The sequence below is a fragment of the Chrysemys picta genome, chromosome 18 (assembly GCF_011386835.1).
Source record: "Chrysemys picta bellii isolate R12L10 chromosome 18, ASM1138683v2, whole genome shotgun sequence".
Lineage (NCBI taxonomy): Eukaryota > Metazoa > Chordata > Testudines > Emydidae > Chrysemys > Chrysemys picta.
The window spans coordinates 25,407,198-25,426,373 of NC_088808.1; the positions used below are offsets into that span (position 1 = coordinate 25,407,198).

The 19,176-nt window shown below is 46.7% G+C and overlaps 1 long non-coding RNA gene across 1 annotated transcript in view; it reads right to left on the bottom strand.

Annotated features, from left to right (window-relative positions):
* Positions 1-4,275: 4,275 nt before the first annotated feature.
* The window catches only part of LOC135976532 (uncharacterized), a 37,316-nt gene continuing 22,415 nt past the window's right edge, over positions 4,276-19,176 (bottom strand). Inside the window, exons 2-3 of the long non-coding RNA XR_010593730.1 lie at positions 11,396-11,575; positions 4,276-4,729 (exon numbers count right to left, since the gene is read on the bottom strand). This is a non-coding gene — a long non-coding RNA (uncharacterized LOC135976532). The remainder of the gene's footprint in view (positions 4,730-11,395; positions 11,576-19,176) is intronic.

Here is a 19,176-nt window from a genome sequence, read left to right on the forward strand (position 1 = left end):
AAACCAAACTTTTTTGAGGGAAAAATGTCAATTCTGATTAGATTCTTTTTGTCTCATTTTAACTTTGTGTCATTTCAGTTCAAAACTTCCTGTGGGAAAACTAAATTTTTCAAATGAAAAATTTCTAACAATTTTTTTTTGGTCAGAATTTCCCTCAAAAAAAAACAAAAACTTGGTTTTCCACCCAACTACTAGTAATAATTGATGCTTTTGAGCTAGGACAGCCCAGAAAAGCTTAACAAGTGGGGGTTTCAAAAGCAGGGCCGGCTCCAGGGTTTTGGCCGCCCCAAGCAGCCACACACACAAAAAAAAAAAAAAAAAAAAGCCGCGATCGCGATCTGCGGCGGCAATTCGGCAGGAGGTCCTTCGCTCCGAGCAGGAGTGAGGGACTGTCAGCCGAATTGCCGCCGAATACCTGGACGTGCCGCCCCCTGTCCGGAGCGGCCGCCCCAAGCACCAGCTTGCCAAGCTGGTGCCTGGAGCCGGCCCTGTTCAAAAGTGCCTGAGAGACTTAGGCCTGGTCTACACTAACCCCCCAATTGGAACTAAGGTACGCAACTTCAGCTACCTGAATAATATAGCTGAAGTCGACCTACCTTAGTTCGAACTTACCGCAGTCCAGACGCAGCAGGCAGGCTCCCCCGTCGACTCCGCATACTCCTCGCGCCGAGCAGGATTACCGGAGTCGACGGGGAGCACTTCTGGGTTCAATTTATCGCGTCCAGACAAGACGCGATAAATCAAACCCAGAAGTTCGATTGCCTGCCACCGAACCAGCACATAAGTATAGACAAGCCCTTAGAAGCACAAGTCTGATTCTCTTAGTTTATTCTTTCATGGGAAACATTTCACAATTATTTACAAAGTTCAATACCTGTCAGAACGTTTTATTTGAAAACAATTATCATGTGTCATATGTTGCACCAGGTCATCTAAACCACGGATAGTAGCTACCACATACATATCCACGTCAGAAATACAAGAGGGCAATTTTGCAGCAGAAGCTCAGTAAGGCAAAGAGTGGGAAGGGTTGGTGGGACTTTCAGACATTTGTGTTCTCTACAGTGGGATGTGGGAGGAACTAACAATCCATTTCTTCAAATGCTGAGGAGATTTAGTAAGAGAAGGCCCTGGAATCCTGCCCTCCCTCTTCTTTCACCTCACCAGTCAGAGTGAATTTAATTTTCCTGCTTGGTCACTTGTTTTTGACACCATCTACCCCCCTCGCCACCCCACCACTATCCACTCTTCCCTCTGAGGCTCTCCAAGAAACCCTCTTCCCGTTTTAATTACCGCAACAGCAGCAGGCCCAGCAGCATGACAGAGCCAGTTGATTTCCCAGAGCCCTGTCCATACTTCCCTCTGCCAAGCCCTTTACTTTCAAAACCAGGGGCACCTCTCGGGGGAGGGCATGAGGAGCCATCGTCACCCTGCCCAAGGACTCTCATGGTTCTATGTTCTTCTTACCTTCAGCTCAGCAGCCACGTCTCCCACACCATGACATCTCTCCACAAAGCCACACCCCCTCTGAAAGCTGTGCAGGGATGAGCACGCTCGAGGGCAATGGGTGACCAATCCCTAGGCTGCCCCAAAGAATAGCAATTCAACCTCAAAGAGACCCTCAGCCTAGCCAGACAAAAACATGATATTAATGATGGTCAGCTGATGAACAGAGATGCGCTTCATTTCTGATTCCCACTCCCATAGCAATCAGCTGGGCCACTGAGGTTATAACACAAGCCTTGAATGGCATTGCTAAGGCGAAAACAGGCAGCAAGTCGAGCAGGGGCAGGGATTTGAGGGGGTTGGTGTCTGCGTAAAGGTGGAGAGAATTGTGTAAAAACTAAAGAATCTGCTACTTCAATGGTGCTCATTTGAGAAAGCAATGGGGGAGGGGCGCTGAGAGGGAGCCCTGAGCCCTGGGGAAGGTGCAGGGTTTGATTTGTACTGAAAGAGGTGCCGGGGCTCAAGCAACATTTTTACTCTCATAAGCGGTACGGCAAGCCCAGCTCTGAACTGTCAGGCCCAGCGGTGCCGGGGCTCTGAACCGACAGGCCCGGAGGTGCCGGGCTTTGAACTGCCAGGGCCGGAGGTGCCAGGGCTTGGAACTGCCAGGCCTGGAGGTGCCGGGCTCTGAATTGCCGGTGCCTGGCTCTGAACCGCCAGGGCCGGAGGTGCCGGGCTCTGAACTGCCAGGCCCAGACGTGCCGAACTGCTGAGCCCAGAGGTGCCGAACTGCCAATCCCAGAGGTGCCAGGCTCAGCCCTGGCAAAAGCCTGGCACAAACTAAGCCCTGGGAGGGTGACAGAATCTCCACTTGAAAGGACAATGCCCTGTTTGCTCAGCACAGCAGTCTGAATATCGCAGGGCCAGCTGCATCCCCCACCTTGTATAAACTGTGAAATGTATTTGCAAGTAAAGGTTTTCATTCAGACTGATGCTTTCACGCCTACTGCTAGCAACTGCCAACTCACAGGAAGATGCCCTCCTTTGTGTCCCCAGCAGTGCAGGAGCCCAGCGGAAGTGGCTGTAAATGCCATCTCTAGCCTGCTTCAGTGCTGTGCATTACGAGATACACCGTACAGACATCCAAATTGTTTTGAACCAAGCCCTGTGTTTCTTGTTGCATCGTATGATGCCAGGGTCAAATCTGTGCAGTATGCCTATGCCATGGATTGTGTACATACAGCAGGTTTGGTAATGGTGTATCCTATGGAATAATCTGTAATGATGCATCATTGTGGGTAGCAGATAGTATCCTTTACCCTTGGATTAGCCCCCGCAGTTTGCTCAGGGACAGGATCTGGCAGAGAGTCAGAATCTAATACCAGTACAAGGTCTGCAACAGCTCGGGAAAGTAAGACTTAGCCAACCAGTTTGAAATGGTGGAAGGGGTGAGATAATAGATATATAAACAGGATTTAGTGTCTAAAATTCCAGTATTACCTATAGTTATAGGTCTATCAGAGTTTATTTTATATACTGTGCTTAGAGCTCTGTAGCATTATTGCACCGCCATTCCTTTTTATGAATAATTATTGTATTAAATGTAACATTAAATATACAGAAATAGTGAATCGAGTATTATAGGCATTAAGCTGAGTATGTGCAATGCACTGAACAACGGCGTGTGCAATACATTGTCTAAGAAAATAAATAGCAAATGAGGGGCTCGGGGTGAAATCATAAAATGCAAAGGAATACAAAATATTTAATACAGACAAGTAGAATAAATCCCCATAGTCGAAAATGGAGCATACAGCCAGCAAGGAATACATGGGACAGGGCTTGATAAAGTTTTCTTAAGTTTTAAATTAGATCTTTGAATTCCTGAACGCACAATTCCTGAAGCAGCAGACCCATGACATATCTGACAAGCCCGGGGTTTCCCAGGTCAGCGATGCTTTCCATTCTTTGGGAATTAGAGATGGGCCCATCCAAATACCTCCAAGAGTTGATAGAGTGTAGACTGCGACCTAGACTCTAATGAAGCCTAATGGATGTAGGGTGACCAGATCACCAAAGACAAATATCGGGACGCGGGGGGGGTGACGTGGGGGGGGGCGTGGCGGGGGGCGGGGCCAAAAAAAAAAAAAAAAAAAACTTCCTCCGCAAGTGCTGGAGGGAGGCCCGGGAGACTCAGGGGAAGCGCGGGGCCGGGGTGAGTAAGAGTCCGGCCTGGTCCCGAGCAGGCAGGACTCAGTCGGGTGGTAAGGAGAGGAGGGGGGCGGCCCGCGGGGCCAGGCGGCAGCTGTTGTTGTCCCCCCGGGCAGCGGGACTCGGGAGCAGCCGCTGCTGCAGCTCCCACTGCCGCGGGGGAGGAAGCGGCCATGGCGCTCGGCGGCTGCAGCTCTGGCGCCCCCGAACCCCCCGAGCCGGGGCCTGCTGCGGGGACCCAGCAGCGCGTACGCTGCGCCCAGCCCCTGGCCAGCGTCTGGGCTGCCCAGCTGGTGCTATCCCGCGGCGGCCCCGGAGTGGGGGCAGCAGGCCCCAGCCCCCCCGTCCCGCAGGGGAACGAACGGGGCTGGGCTGCCGATGCCTCCGCCCCGGGGCCACCGCGCGATAGCACCAGCTGGGCAGCCCAGACGTGCCTAGCCAGGGGCTGGGCCCAGCGTACGCGCTGCTGCAGGCCCCGGCTCGGGGGGTTCGGGGGCGCCAGAGCCGCCGAGCGCCATGGCCGCTTCCTCCCCCGTCGCCTGGCCCCGCGGGTCGCCCCCCTCCTCTCCCAACCACCCGAGTCCTGCCTGCACTGGGCCAGGCCGGACTGTTACTCACCCCGGCCCCGCGCTTCCCCTGCGTCTCCCGGGCCTCCCTCCAGCGCTTGCGGAGGGAGGGGGAATGGTGAGCCCGGGGAAGAGGCGGGGATTCGGGGAGGGAGCCAATCGGGGGAGGAGGGGGCGGAGTCGGGGCAGGGGGGGGGGCGCGAGCACTTCCGGGCTCGAGGCTCGGGGCATTTCCTTGTTTGTCCGGTTGTCCCGACCACATGTCGGTCGGGACGCGGGACAAACAAGGAAATATCGGGACGGTCCCGATAAAATCGGGACGTCTGGTCACCCTAAATGGATGCCTTTGTTCCCTCTGGTTTGTACGAGACCAGCTGCTCCAAGTGGCCTTGGATTCTAGAGAAGTTTAACAGTTTCTGTCCTGTGATCTCCAGCAAAGACAAGCATCTTGGGCAGCTCTGGTGGGCCATATGTTGTGTTCACATGGTGCCGGAGGTACTGCTGGCCTGCAGGGGGGTGGGGGGGAGAGGAGTACATCCACACATCAATAAAGAGATCAAAAAGCAACTGCAATTCAGCATTATGCATGAAAAGACACCTCTTTTGATTGGCAATCAGGCCTTTGCTAACTGTGCAAATGGGAAAGGCCTGCCTTAAGGCTCTGAGATATGTCACATATCCAGAGAGAGGAAGGAAAAAATAGTTGAAGAGTCAGGTAAGGATGCATGCTCAGTATTGGAGGCTGCAGATTAAAAAAGCAACTAGTAGCAAAGCAAAATGACTGACACCACTTAAAAGGGCAAGAGAAGTGGAATGGCTAGACACATCATACTCTAAATAAGAAACACATGGGAAATGTTGATCAGAGAATGCTGGCACACAGCTGAGGTCTCTGAAAAAGAAAAAAAAAAGAGGAAACAGAAAACAAGATGGGAAGATAACATTTCAAAGCAAGCATTAAATGGGTAGCAGTTCCAGCTAATAGAGACCTGTCACAGTTTTTCCCAGTAGCACATAGAGAATTGCTGATGATCATTAACACCTTTTGCTGGGGATCCCAGGACAGAAACCTTTAATCCCCTCCAGAATTTATTATCAGCAAATGCAATTCTATGAATTTCTATTTCTCTCCAGAAATTGTTCTATAAAGTTAGTAAAAACAAGTGAAGCCTTAACTGCAACAACAACAAAAAACTATTATTAATTATTTAGATTTTTAAATAATAAATACTTGGGATTTAATAATATGATATTCATTAAAGCAGCCACCAGAACCACAGGGACCTCAAGTACATCAGCTTCCTTCTTATCTGTTTCTCTGGTTTTTTTCCCCACACCACCTTTGCTTCCTATGAGTAGCAGCCACCATGGACCTTTGGCACAACAGTCAGCAATGAGGAATGAGGACTGAGACCCAGTTCCTGGCTCCCCAGTCTGCTGTGCAATTTCTTAGAAAATCTCTCTTTAAAACGCAAATTCTTTTTAACAATGAAGGTGGATGCAGTTTTTTTCAGCAACATGGTGCCTCATTCCTGCCTGTCGCTCTCTGTAGAGCTCTGCTGAACATGCTGCATTGTCTCCATTGTCTCTGGAGTGAAGCTGGGTGCCACTGCAGGGATCTGTTTTCATTGGGCTGGAATGTCAGCGCACCTGCTACAGAGAAGAAAACCCTGGAGTTCATTGGCTGCAAGGGCAGATTTGTACAGTGCCCTCGATCAGCCTTCAACTACCTGAAGGGGGGTTCCAAAGAGGATGGATCTAGACTGTTCTCAGTGGTGGCAGATGACAGAACAAGGAGCAATGGTCTCAAGTTGCAGTGGGGGAGGTTTAGGTTGGCTATTAGGAAAAACTATTTCACTAGGAGGGTGGTGAAGCACTGGAATGGGTTACCTAGGGAGGTGGTGGAATCTCCTTCCTTAGAGGTTTTTAAGGTCAGGCTTGACAAAGCCCTGGCTGGGATGATTTAGTTGGGGATTGGTCTGGCTTTGAGCAGGGGATAGGACTAGATGACCTCCTGAGGTCCCTTCCAACCCTGATATTCTATGATTCTATGATTACTCCTCAGGTGTGTTGGTTCTTCACGTCTGCCTATTTGGTGAAAATGAGCAGCAGCATCCGTTCTATCCGAGAGCACGGTCTGGGCCAGATGCTCAGCACATCTCAGGGATGGGGCAACACATGATGCTTTCAAGGGGAGCAGGAGCAGGTGCCAGCTTTATGCCACCTGGCATATACTTCAAAGGCCATTTAAGCCAATTTTCTACCCTGTTGGCACTGCCAGAGCAAGGCCAAAGACATGGAAGAGAGACCAGAATGTGGCCCACAATCTTTCCAGCAGGTTCTCTGCCTCCACACTTCCTGTTTGACTTGAGAACTCAGTTCCCTACATCCTTTGAGGTTCTGCAGTCACTAGCCCCAAAGAGGGTGTAAAAGGCTTTGACACCTGTGCCTACTCATCGCAGGTTCTGGAAGTCTCTCACTGCTCTTGCCAGCTCTGCTCTGCCTCCCCAGATCCTGCAGGAAATGGTCACCAAGTGAACAGTGTGTGTGTCAGCTGAACTGAAATTTGGTTTGGGTTTTGCAAAACTTTAGAGGCTGTGACTTGGTTTCATAACATGAGAGGTGGAATTTGGAGGTAGGGTTCTTGTGTAGACCTGCCACTTTTGGCCTTTGCTTTCGGTACGTACAAAACAGAGACAGGACCAACAAGCAATCAAGGCTCCAGACACCAACCAGTGGGAGACGTGGTTCAGTTGCTCCTGATGGCGTTGTGTGTGAAGTGGTGTGCAACACCAGGGGCCGACACAGACTCTCCCCGCGGAGCTGGAATATGTAGCCCCAGGAGTTGCAGCGCTGCAGGGAGCTAGCTCGGAACAGCAGCGTGTGTTTGCTCCAGCCACTCGCTAAGAGGCCCCTTTGTACGGCAGGCGTCTCACTGGGAGAGAAGAGCAGCAGGTACAATAATAGGTGGCTGTAGACAGGCCACGGTCATAGGAATCCGAGACATCATCTCAACAGGGCCACCCGGGGGAGGGGGGGCAAGTGGGGCAATTTGCCCCGGGCCCCACAGGGGCCCCCACAAGAATATAGTATTCTATAGTATTGCAACTTTTTTTTATGGAAGGGGCCCCCAAAATTGCTTTGCCCCAGACCCCCTGAATCCTCTGGGCAGCCCTGCATCTCAATGAGACGTTGGCCATGAATGGGACATTCCTATCATGGAGACATTAGAAACCAGGTGCATTTCTTTCTGGTATCAGGTGATGGCTGCTGCCCATGGCTCCCATCTGGGAGGGCAAACATCAGGCCTGGTCTCCCCTGGGCCTGCTCCATATTGGGCCTGCTGCTGACATCCATGTATAGCAGGAGATGCGCCATTGAAGCCACCAAGTCACACAGGGAGCGTGAGAGGAGAGTTGGGCTCCTTGTCTCTGGCACCCCAGCACCACTCTCGCCTGGAGAGATCTGCTGGCCCAGGAGTCTGGCAATGGCTCTATTAACTCAGAGCGGGTTTTCTCCTAGGGCTCTGGAAGCTCTAAAACCAGCATCATAACTGCTGTGTGGAGGAAAAGTCACAAATCTGAACCCCTGCACTAGCGAGATGAAAATGACTACAGTGGGTACGATTAAAAAGGAAACATTGACTGCAGAACAGCATGAGCCCCCCGCTGCACTCTGCATTCCAAATGCAGGAAATGTCACTGCGAAGTCAGTACCATGGGGCAGGGCTCATTCACTTGCTTAATGGCACTCCCTGTACCTCAAATTCTGTAAATTAATTATTCATGACTTATACAATGCTTTACAGTGAGACGTGGCTGCATTCTAAATGTAAAAGCAATCCACCTACATTTTTTAATCAGTCTTTGTTATGAATGGCGGATGCTTGAAGCTGAAGCAAAAATCATCATCAGCAGCTATATTTATTGGCTAAAATATTGCTGTATCCAAGCTTAAGAAATATCAAACACATCTGCCAGCGGCTAGAATGATAAGAAAGGAGAAATCTAACCAGTGGAAAATACATCATGTTTACCACAAGTTTAAAACAAAGAATCAGCAGCCATGACAGGATTAAATCGAGGACACCATTATTCCATTAAATGATCTTTAGATGAATGCTGTGTCTCTGAGGAGGGTATAAGACAAAATGGAAGGCTTGCTGTGTGGATGCTTTTCTTCCCGTGCACGTCAATTTGTTGCCTCTGTTATTCGATAGCAGTGTATAAATCTTACTCATTTCATTCCAGATAAAGGGAGACAACATCATAGGACCTGTGTATCTTTGCATGGGATATTGAGAACTGGACTCCTCATTTTCTGTAAATAAATGGTCAAATAGACAGGAATCTTCTCAAGCTTCAGGACTGGGAGAATATTTTAATGCATGTTCCAATCGGACAAGTGTGAGAGAGAGCCCACATGAGCCTTCCGCCTGCTCGGCAGCTTGTAACTAGGGTGGGGCTGGGAGAAGATGATTTGGGGCCAGGTGCTGCCATCTTTATTCATCCTGAGAACAACATCGCCCCATGAGTAGCCCAACGTGGGGGCAGGGAGGGGGCAGAATACATAATGTGAGTAAGGGAGACACAATTGGGCCCTTTACATTTTGGAAATTAAAAGCATTCTAGGCTATTTGTTACAGACTTACAAGCACTAACTCATGAATTGGGACACCAACAGGGCCGGCTCCAGGCACCAGCTTGGCAAGCAGGTGCTTGGGGCGGCCGCTCCGGAGAGGGGCGGCAGGTCCAGCTATTCAGCGGCAATTCGGCGGATGGTCCCTCACTCCCGCTCAGAGCGAAGGACCTCCCGCCGAATTGCCGCCACAGATCACGATCGCGGCTTTTTTTTTTTTTTGTGGCTGCTTGGGGCGGCCAAATCCCTGGATCTGGCCCTGGACACCAAGGTGATTTCCCGCAGCTATTTAAGTTTAGGAAGATAAAATTTCGGCTAACTTGTTCACTTGATTGGTGAGCACTAACTCTGGAATCCCATTTCACCCCCAGATAGCTGGGGATTAGGAAGTGCTCTCACTCCCACTTCACCCGAGGGTGAACAGGCGCAGCGCCGTCCTACAGCGTTGGAACAGCTGTTTTGAGGTAATTTCAACATATCTTATGCTTCGAACTCAACAAGCCAAACCCCCCATAAAGCAGACAGCAAGCACGTTAGTCTCTTTATTTCCTATCACAGCTATTTATGTGACATATTATAAAAGCCAATTTGTTAACCTTACTCGGTACTGGGTTTGCATTGGTTAAAGACTGTCTTTCTGTGAACCGTGTGCCTAAAGGGAACATTGAATAAAAAAAAGTGTTTAAAAAAAGTGTATGAATGATAGAAAAATCCCATTTTACAACCGGAAGGTTGCAGATTATTATCTGGGTCTGTTTTCACTTGATTTCTCACACTGCAGATTTACTTGGTTACAATGAAATATTGGGGTAAAATAGTTCTGGGGTGGGTATGTGTAAAGTGTTGATAGATTTTACAAGTCACAGACCCATTTTCATACACACAGGGAATTTTAATATCTATTGATGTTTCAATGTTACATTTAACTATATAATAAATGTAGCCAAAGCCAAATTCCAACGCCTTCCGTGAAGCAAACTATGAAGCAGAGAGCAATGTGAGTAGTGAACCCAATTGGATAAAATCAGAAACAACCCAAAATTTCACACACAATTTGAATAAAAATAAACGTTTGTGGAGGTTAGAAAGTTCTTCATTCCCACGAGCCTGAGCACATCCTGGTGTCAGACAGAACCAGCAGCTCCAATGCCGTGAGGACAACTGCTCTTGTGCTATTTCTGAGAGGACTGAACCCAGGAAGTGGTGGGAATCTAAAGACAGGGCCTGTTCCCAGGAGAGTTCTAGCCTCGTTTCTACAGGGGTATATGTTTAGATAAGCTTTGGATGAGCATCTGTATTTTGATACGTGCAGATATGGATCTTTATAGATAGCTGTTAGAGTGAAAGCTGGTAGCAACCTCTTACAGAACACTTTCCATTATAAAAGATTATTACAACCTTTATTTGAGAAGCTCTAAGCTTGGCCTTGGCAGGAAGTAATTTTGCTGTACAGTTGTCCAGTGGTATGCAATACAACAGCAACGTTCCTCTCAAGCTCTCTTCTTCATATTTCAGGACATCTTGAATCTGTCTCTTGTAGTTACCTCCCTATATTAGGTCATTTGAGATCTAGGACCTGATTCTCCACTGTCTCACACCTGGTTTGAGCATTTGCATCAGTGCATAGTGAATGCAAAATGCTCGCATTCTGGACTGACACTCACTGTGCTGTTCTGGCAGGTTTTAAACTCATTGTGCTCAGGTGTAAATGAGGACAAAGGTGCGAGACCAGCCCTTAGTTCTAAGTAGTTGCCTGTGGCTGTGAAGATGGGATTGTGAAGAGATCACAAGTCAGGGAGTTACTATTCACTCAAAAAGCTACAACCCAGTGAAATTACCTGGATAGTTTTGCAGATTTCAAACATCAAAGACTTTTATTCTTTTCTATCTCTCTAGGTATTTATTTGGCCTCCCTCTCCACAAGAGCTGAGCACCTCACAATCACTAATGGATTTTGCTGGGTTTGTCTTGTTTCCTGCACCCCAAAGAAGTTCTGCCCAGAGATTAAACGTCTCCTTTCTGGGAAACGGTTTGGTCAGTATAAAAGCATTTTAAAACCTGCATTTTTATGAAGTTTTTATTAGTTGCAGAGCCTGAGAGATGGGCACTAAATAGAATATTGGTCAACAAAGGTATCTATTTAAAAAAAACAGGTTGACTCTGATTAAATGCAAATACTGAATTGAGCTTCATTTCCTCCTGAATCCAAGGTGTCCTTCCCCAAGGCAATACCTTCAGGACTGACCCCTCAGCTTCCCTCCCATCCTATTTAACAACAAGACCTGACTAGGAGACAGAAGGGGAAAACTCGCCTTCTAGGGTGATAAACAAGCCTCTGTGCTCGTATTCCCTATAAACACTATTTCAGCTGATCTCCCCAATGCTGTTCATACACTGAGAGAGAGAAATAAACAGCCAGGCACAGAAACAGACTTTTGCCAACTGCAAAGAGATTAAATTGGCAGAAAAAGAAATTATATTTTCCAGTTTCACAGCAGGTTTTACCAACAATGGAAACTATGAAAATTACTCACTCGGAAATGTCTAACGCTTTTTTTCTGGAATGTGCCCATTGTCCAAGGTACAAGCAGAGATGCCGAATGGTGTCAGTGCTCTGGGCATACATGGCCTGGGGAGCAGTGTCTTCCACCCAGTTCCCTCTCTGTTTGGAGAGTGGCACTTTGCACAGAACCATAGTGTAGACAATGTATAAACTGTTGAGAAAGAAGAAAATCACTTTGGGCTGAGAGCTTTGTCTGAACTTTGTCCTTTTCTCAAGCAAAGGAAAATATTATTTCACCCTTTAAAGAACCACACATAATAAGAGGCGAAATGTCAAGACCAATGTTGATATAAACCCCCAAGGAAAACAAACATCCATGTGGCTTCTCCAAAAGGTCTCACTCCTCACCCCTCTTCCCTAGTTTAAACAGATTTAGTAAGTGAGGAGGAATGGGAGGGAGGGGGGCTTCTCCAGGGGTCAATTCTAAAGGTCCTCTGTAAAGGCCCAATCTGGTACATAGTCTTCAAGAGGATGCTCAGCACCTAGCAGGATTGATCCTTCTGGGGTGGCAAAACCTCAGACTTTCATGATGAAAGCTCTGTGAATAAGATGCAGGCATCTTGGCCTCACATGACAGACGTTTACAGGCCCCTGTTTTCCAGGGTCATGTCATATTGTATCCCTACACCAGAGGTTTACACAAAATGCCACGTACTGCTCACACTTCGGAGAGGATTTCACTTGCCTGACTGCAGTAAAATGGCTTAAAACAGTACATGTGAGAACCATGTGGTCAGAAGAGCAGAAAGACACATTGAAAATGGAGATGTTATATTGTCTTTCTTACGGTATTTGTGGGTCTTTGGAAGAGTTGCATGGGGTATAGTCACACAAGACTTGGTAACTCCCCCATTGTCTTTCATATGAGGCATACAGCTAAATCCTAGGCAACTCTGAAGAGATGGGGTGATGCATTTTTATGTAACAATGTACCTGTGTTAAGTGGCTGTGTATACTATTCGTATGCCAACAAAAACAAGAAACATATACCCAAGGTCTGGCTGGATCTGGAATAGTTAGCATGTGCCTCTATCCGCCGCCAAGAGGAGACTAGCCCACAACCGGTGCTGTCTGCACAGTACCCTTTGGGGCAGGGCGAGGGCTGGCAGCAGCACAGTCCAGTCTCTCCCTGGGGGTGAGAACAGCAGTTGTGCCTGGCAATGCCTAGAACCCGGCCACTTCCCACCCGCGCACATCCACACTGGGGACAGGCACAGCCAGCTATACTGCCCCTGTTCTGTGTCTCGGCCCTTCCTTATTTTCCTCTCCTCCTTCCCCCAGAGCTCTGTGCCCCTTGTGTTGAGTGACTGGGTTGGCTGTGCTTTGTGCCCCTTGTGTTGAGTGACTGGGTTGGCTGTGCTTTGTGCCCCTTGTGTTGAGTGACTGGGTTGGCTGTGCTTTGTGCCCCTTGTGTTGAGTGACTGGGTTGGCTGTGCTTTGGACCACTGGTCAGACTGCGAAGTGTATGGTGGGCTTTAAATGCCATTCATTTCATTCTTGGTGGTGGAGCTGATCCGGGGGCACCCAGAACTCTTTAGCAGTCGGCCCTGAAAAATAAAAGCCCTGATTACTCTGATTTCACTAGACAGCACAGATACAACAATTTCCACCTACAGCAACAATAATCACCACATTATGCAGCACAAAAGTACAAAAATGAATAATTAAAAAATACAGGCTGGCTCTGGGAGAGACCCTGTTATTATGTGCATCAGAAACAGGATAAATCACAAGTAATTCAGAAGCCACATTCCCAGGTTCACTCATAACCATCTTGGTATTTGGAGTCCCATTGGGAGCCATAAACGACATAGAGTCCACATTATAAAAATAAACATGAAGTTAAGTGGCAAGGATTCATTTACACCCAAAGGGGAAACACTTCACTGTTTACAGTATTGGTTTAATACAAACATAGCAAGTTTCACCTTCAAATACATCCCCAATTCTAGGGGAAGGGGATGCTTGGGGAAGAGGGTACTGGGTAACCCTACTTATTGTCAAAGCTGCAAGTCCCACTAAAGAGCATGTTGTCCTAGACAAGGTCCTGACATGCTTGAGCTCTGGAAGAGCCATGACAAATCCCTTAAATTTAGTCTCCAAAAATCATGAGATTTTAAACAGTAAAATTTGTGGTCTTTTTATTTGTCTTCTGCGTTTTGAGCCCTTGGGGTATCATATGTTCACGCTTTTCTCTGAAAGCATAAGAGCTAGAAACTTGCTTTCTTAAAACAATGAAAGCTGAGATTCTCACATCATCACCTGCCTCCAGGAGCTGGGCCTTTTAGTAAAGCCCCAAGTATCAGGAGATTGGTGATCAAATCTCAAGGCCTGGCAAGGCGGCCCCAGTGAGTCAGAAAGAGGAAGGGCTGAATAAAGACGGAGCAAGGACTTCAGCCTCAGGCATTGTCATTTTGCCTTTTACCTTATATTTGACTTTCTCCTTTTCCCTTAGCGAAAATAAAACCAGAATGTCTCGAAGAATCCCAGATCAACAGTCAAAGTGATGATTCCAAAAGAGGTATTATTAAATATTGCTAGTCAAAATGCACAATTATTAACAATGTGATTCATTTGGGGCGGGGAAGAGTGAATAGACCTTGGTTGCAAAATTGGATTCTTAGCAAAATGCAGGGCAGGCTCAGGGGTGATTGGCTGGGATCAGAGTCCCAGCACTCATGAAAACAAAACTGAGTGCAGCACTTTATTCACCCCGAGACAGCGCCAACATGCCTTTCTCCGACGAAACACCCACTGACTTCAATCTCTTCAACTCAATGGGAGTTTTGCCTGAATGAGGGCTACAAGATTCATCCCCTGTACGTGCTCTCAAGTATCCCTGTCTAAATCAAAATCTTAACTGCATCTTTATTCTGATCACAGGCTCCGTTTCAGTTAGTTCTCTAAACAAATGTTATTTGGACATGTGGTGTCATGGGAGGATATTGCAATGGCTCCAAAATGCTTTTCACCAATAAGAAACTAGCATTTCACTGAATCATGCTATCCTGTAATTCAGTTTGTTCTCAGGAAGCAAAAACTCCATGGGGGAACATGCCCAGGCAATGGTATGCATTGTTTTAACCTGTGGAAAACAGGTTAAAATTAAAATCAGTGGCACTTCCAGCATCTCTGGCATGAATCTTTAATTGTGTATAATCACAGTGCAATCTGTTGTAATATCAATAGATGGAGCTAGGTGAGAAAGGAAAGGTATGGAGGGAATCGTTTCTCCCATGGCACAGATTTAACTCTTGATTTGACCTGATTAAGGACAGATCCCCGATTTAGCTCCTGAGGCTTTGAAAATAACAGAAGGAAATAGCAATATGCAGCCCTGCTGGAATTGGACCCAGTGGGAAAACAATGACAGTTGATCTCATGGAAAAGTCAAGAGTTGGAGCCAGTTCAGACTTCAGAGCAAACTAGGAGCACAGGGATTGGGTGCAGGGGAGGGGAAGTCTGACCAGGGAGGTTGGGAAGACAGCTACAGGGAGAGAAGGCTTCAACACTGAACCTTCAACCCCCTCCCCCGCACCCCAGGATGATTCCCAAAGGGACGTGGTTTTGTCCTTGGCAGTGCAATAAGGATGTTCCCTTTGATATGACAGCCCGGTGCAATGCACCAGGGACTGGTGAGATTGGTGCCATCACTCATGATCAAAATGCATCACTGGTGATAATGCCAACCTGGTGGTTGCAACAGCACATTCACGGAGGGTGAAATTCACCCCTACTCAAAGGACCGGCAGAGGCCGCCTAAGTATCATCTAAGCTCTACGGCTTAATATGCAAACTTTGCTAAGTATCTATCCATACCTTACAAACTGAGGATGATGGGCACTAAAGCAGCAATGATAACAAATAATTAATTGATAATAATTAGTTGCTTATTTATTTATTTGTGGAGAAATGACAGTTTGCTCAGCACCGCACAAAACATGTGCTATTGTTTATTATTTGTATTACAGTTGTGCCTAGGAGCCCTAGCTGTGGACAAAGCCCCAGTGTGCTAGGCGCTGTACAAACACAGAACCAAAAGACAGCCCGGACCCAAAGAGTTTACATTCTAAGTACATTTTCTGTCCCAAAGACCCTACAATCTTGGGACCTTATCCTGAAAATATTGACTCTGCTCACATGGGTACGGTTGTTCACATGCATACATGTTTGCAGGATTGGACACGTATACAATTTCTGTGCATAGCATTTAACAGGCAGATAGATAGATAGATAGATAGATAGATAGATAGATAGATAGATGGGGTGTATGGGGATAGATAGATAGATAGATGGGGTGTATGGGGATAGATAGATAGGTTTATGCTATATTGTGTGATGTCTAGTAACCTGATCCAGCCAGGGGTCTGTAATGTAATTACAAGTAACTGTGATGGCTCTGGTGCTATTGTTTATTATTTGTATTACAGTTGTGCCTAGGAGCCCTAGCTGTGGACAAAGCCCCAGTGTGCTAGGCGCTGTACAAACACAGAACCAAAAGACAGCCCGGACCCAAAGAGTTTACATTCTAAGTACATGGGTTTACCCTTTTTTGCTATTTCTCTCTGTTTCAGTATCATGGCCCAGTTTAGTAGGGTTATGGAGGGGAAACAAATATACTTGACAGCAAAATCAGGGAGTAAGTCCCTGTTTCTCCATCTCATACAATCCAATGTTATCTCACCTTTCACTTACTGATCTATGCTGACTACACAGCAGACCTCAAAAGCTCTGGAGAGTCAGGCCAGGTGAGTACGAGGGTGATGGAGCAAAAGCTCCTGTTTTCTTTGCTGGCCTAAGTGAGAGGAATTTGTGCCAGATTCCTCTCTTTGAGTCATAAGTGAGCAATTCCAAACCAGCAAGGCGGGGGGGTGGGGAGGAGTGCTGTGTTACTGGAGGTGCCATACTTAAGATGAGAAATAAAACCAAGGTCCTGACTACTGATGAGCATGATAAAGACGCTATGCCAGTTTTTGCATAATAGCAGAGTGATACGATCTAAGTTAGAATGATAACAGTCAGCCAAGATAACACTCTACCTAAATTCTCCTTCCAGTTTCAATTCCATACAACATTCTTCATTTCATGCCCTAAATTGCTTTGTATTGTAGTTATAAGCTATTGAACAGTTGCTGTAATACCCCAGAAGTGCTGCATTTCAGTGGTGGGTGAAGAGCTTTGGGGTCTCTTGCAATCAGGGCCGCCCAGAGGATTCAGGGGGCCTGGGGCCTTCGGTGGCGGGGGTCCTTCCGCTCTGGGTCTTCTGAGCACTTCGGCAGCGGGTCCGGGAGCGAGTGAAGGACCTGCCGTCGAACTGCCGCCAAAGACCAGGAGCGGAAGAAGCCCTTGCCGCCGAATTGCTGCCAAAGACCCGGAGCGGAAGAAGCTCCGGGTCTTTGGCAGTGGGTCCTTCACTCGCTCTGGGTGTGTTCGGCGGCACTGAAGGACCTGCCAAAAACTCTCTTGGGAGCCCCTGAAAACTCTTGTTGGGGCCCCTGTGGGGCCCGGAGCCTGGAGGCCCCCCCCCATCTGGGCGGCCCTGTTTGCAATGAAAGGTATTAGAGAAAGGTGAGATTATTTTTGTTGTTTTATTATTGGGATCAGAAATGCAAACTCTCACAGAAATCTCTATGCATATACAAGAAAATAACCTGACATGATCCCAAGCTTCTTCTTCTGTGTGTTTGTTTTGGGTCTGTGACACACATGAAACACCTCAGTGTCACTCCCCGGCGCTTGGACTTTTGAGAGCAAAGTTGTGGAGCTTGGGAGTTCTGTCGCCCAAGTTCCACACAAGACACTTATGCCACTGGGGTACCAGCAATGGTTCAAAGCAATTATGAAAGAAATCCAAAAGATCTAACCTAATGCATCATCTAATTAATGAAGTGTTAAAACAGAAATTAGGGGTCATATTCTTCAATCAGTTACACACATAAAGGGCTTTCAAGGCTGTGTGGAGAGCAGAATTTGACTCTTTAAGAGTTTCCCATTCTTTGCAGATTAATTTAAATGGGGTGGCAGCATGGATTGCTTCACAGCAGAATAACTGAGCAAATGCAGCTCATTATTTTGGTTTCACTCCAGTCTTGTCAGTTTCCTCTCTGCTGGAAGTAGGAGTTCTTTACTGGGACTAATGTTGTGATGTAAAAAGAGTAAGAAATATCTGGTCACACAAATATGCAAAAATCTGGGATGTATTTCAGTTCTCTAAAAATATCCAGAGGGCAAATAACAAAAGGACAGAGAGCTTCCAGTTTTCAAAAAACAAACAAACAAACAAACAAACAAAACACATTTTTTCACAATCTATAACTACAAACCAGTTATGCCTTCAACTCTAAAATGTAGCATTCAATAAAAACCCCTGGCAAACAAAATAGTAATTTACAGTTGTAGTTATCTAAATGTTCTATACTTAACATTTTAAATACTAAATTCTCATAAACACTGTTGTCAGGTTGATTTGATTCCAACTCTATTGTTATTATTATTTCTCAACATAAATTTGACTTTTAAATTTATTCCCTTTGTTATTTGGTTGTTTAATTTAGTTTTGATTTGTTTTAAAAGATAAACAGAAAAGGCACATTCATTCTATCCAGCAGGCTTTGGCCAAAACAAATGCACATCAAATACGCTATTTAAACAGAAACACTCATAAAGTTTTAACATTCACCAAATAATTACAGGACAGGGCTAAAGTCCAACTCTGTCTGGAGTCCAAAGGTTTGACGTATATTTAAGATAGAGATCAAATAGAATGTGCATTGGCATCTAATATCACCAAGTCTCCTACCCTCAGTGATGCATCTACTTTTTCAAGGCCAATAAATTTTAATGCACTTGTGGATTTATATCCAAATCACATAAAATGCTCTGCCATAGTCTATTCTAAATGTTCTAATACAGGTTTTATGATCAAAATTTGGTCTCTTTGTTCTTCCAACATACATTTTAACACAAGGGCAAAGTAACTAAATGAATTAAGATGCATTTTTAAACATAATTGTAGCTTTCTGTCAAATATAGAAGAAATTTTCTCTCTCATTATTTGTAAATGGATTCTGCTCCTTTAATTAAATCTGCCCAAAGGTTATGGCAAGCAGTTTAGATCCCAGATTTGATCTGTCTGTAAAGAGCTCTAATCTGAGTCTGAATGGTGTCTGGATTTCAGCTCTCTATCTGTGTCTTCATTATTTAACACCCATTTCCCATTGGTTAGGTGGTCTTGGAGTCCAGCAGTGACGCAACTGATGTCTTTTCACACATTTTCTCATCTCTACCAATCAGATGTGGTGCTTTTCTCCCATGAGAACTTTAGTCCTACAGGCTGTTTAGCAACATTCAATGCAGATGGAAGATTAGCAGACTAAGAGACAGGGCGCCCATCTTGGCACTCAGAGCCTCTGTGGCCCTGGATGAGTGACTTGTCCCCCTATCTCTGCCTCACTGTCCATGGGCTTATACTTGGCTTCCTGCCTCATAGCAGCATTATGAAGGCTAGTGTAGTTTGGGTTAGTCCATGGCATTTGGCCATACACCTGAGCACTGGGTGGTAAGGCCTGCATCAGACCAGGGAGAGCTCAAGGATGAGACTACGCCTCCGGATTACAGGGGATTGGCTGGTCCTGCTCCCGTCTCTGTGCCCTGCCAGCTCTAGGGGCTGGTGTGAGAGAGGGCAGGCAGCTTGCATCCTCTGAGGGTGCCCTGAGGGAATAGCCCAGGCACTTCCCATGTGCAATTGTCCCT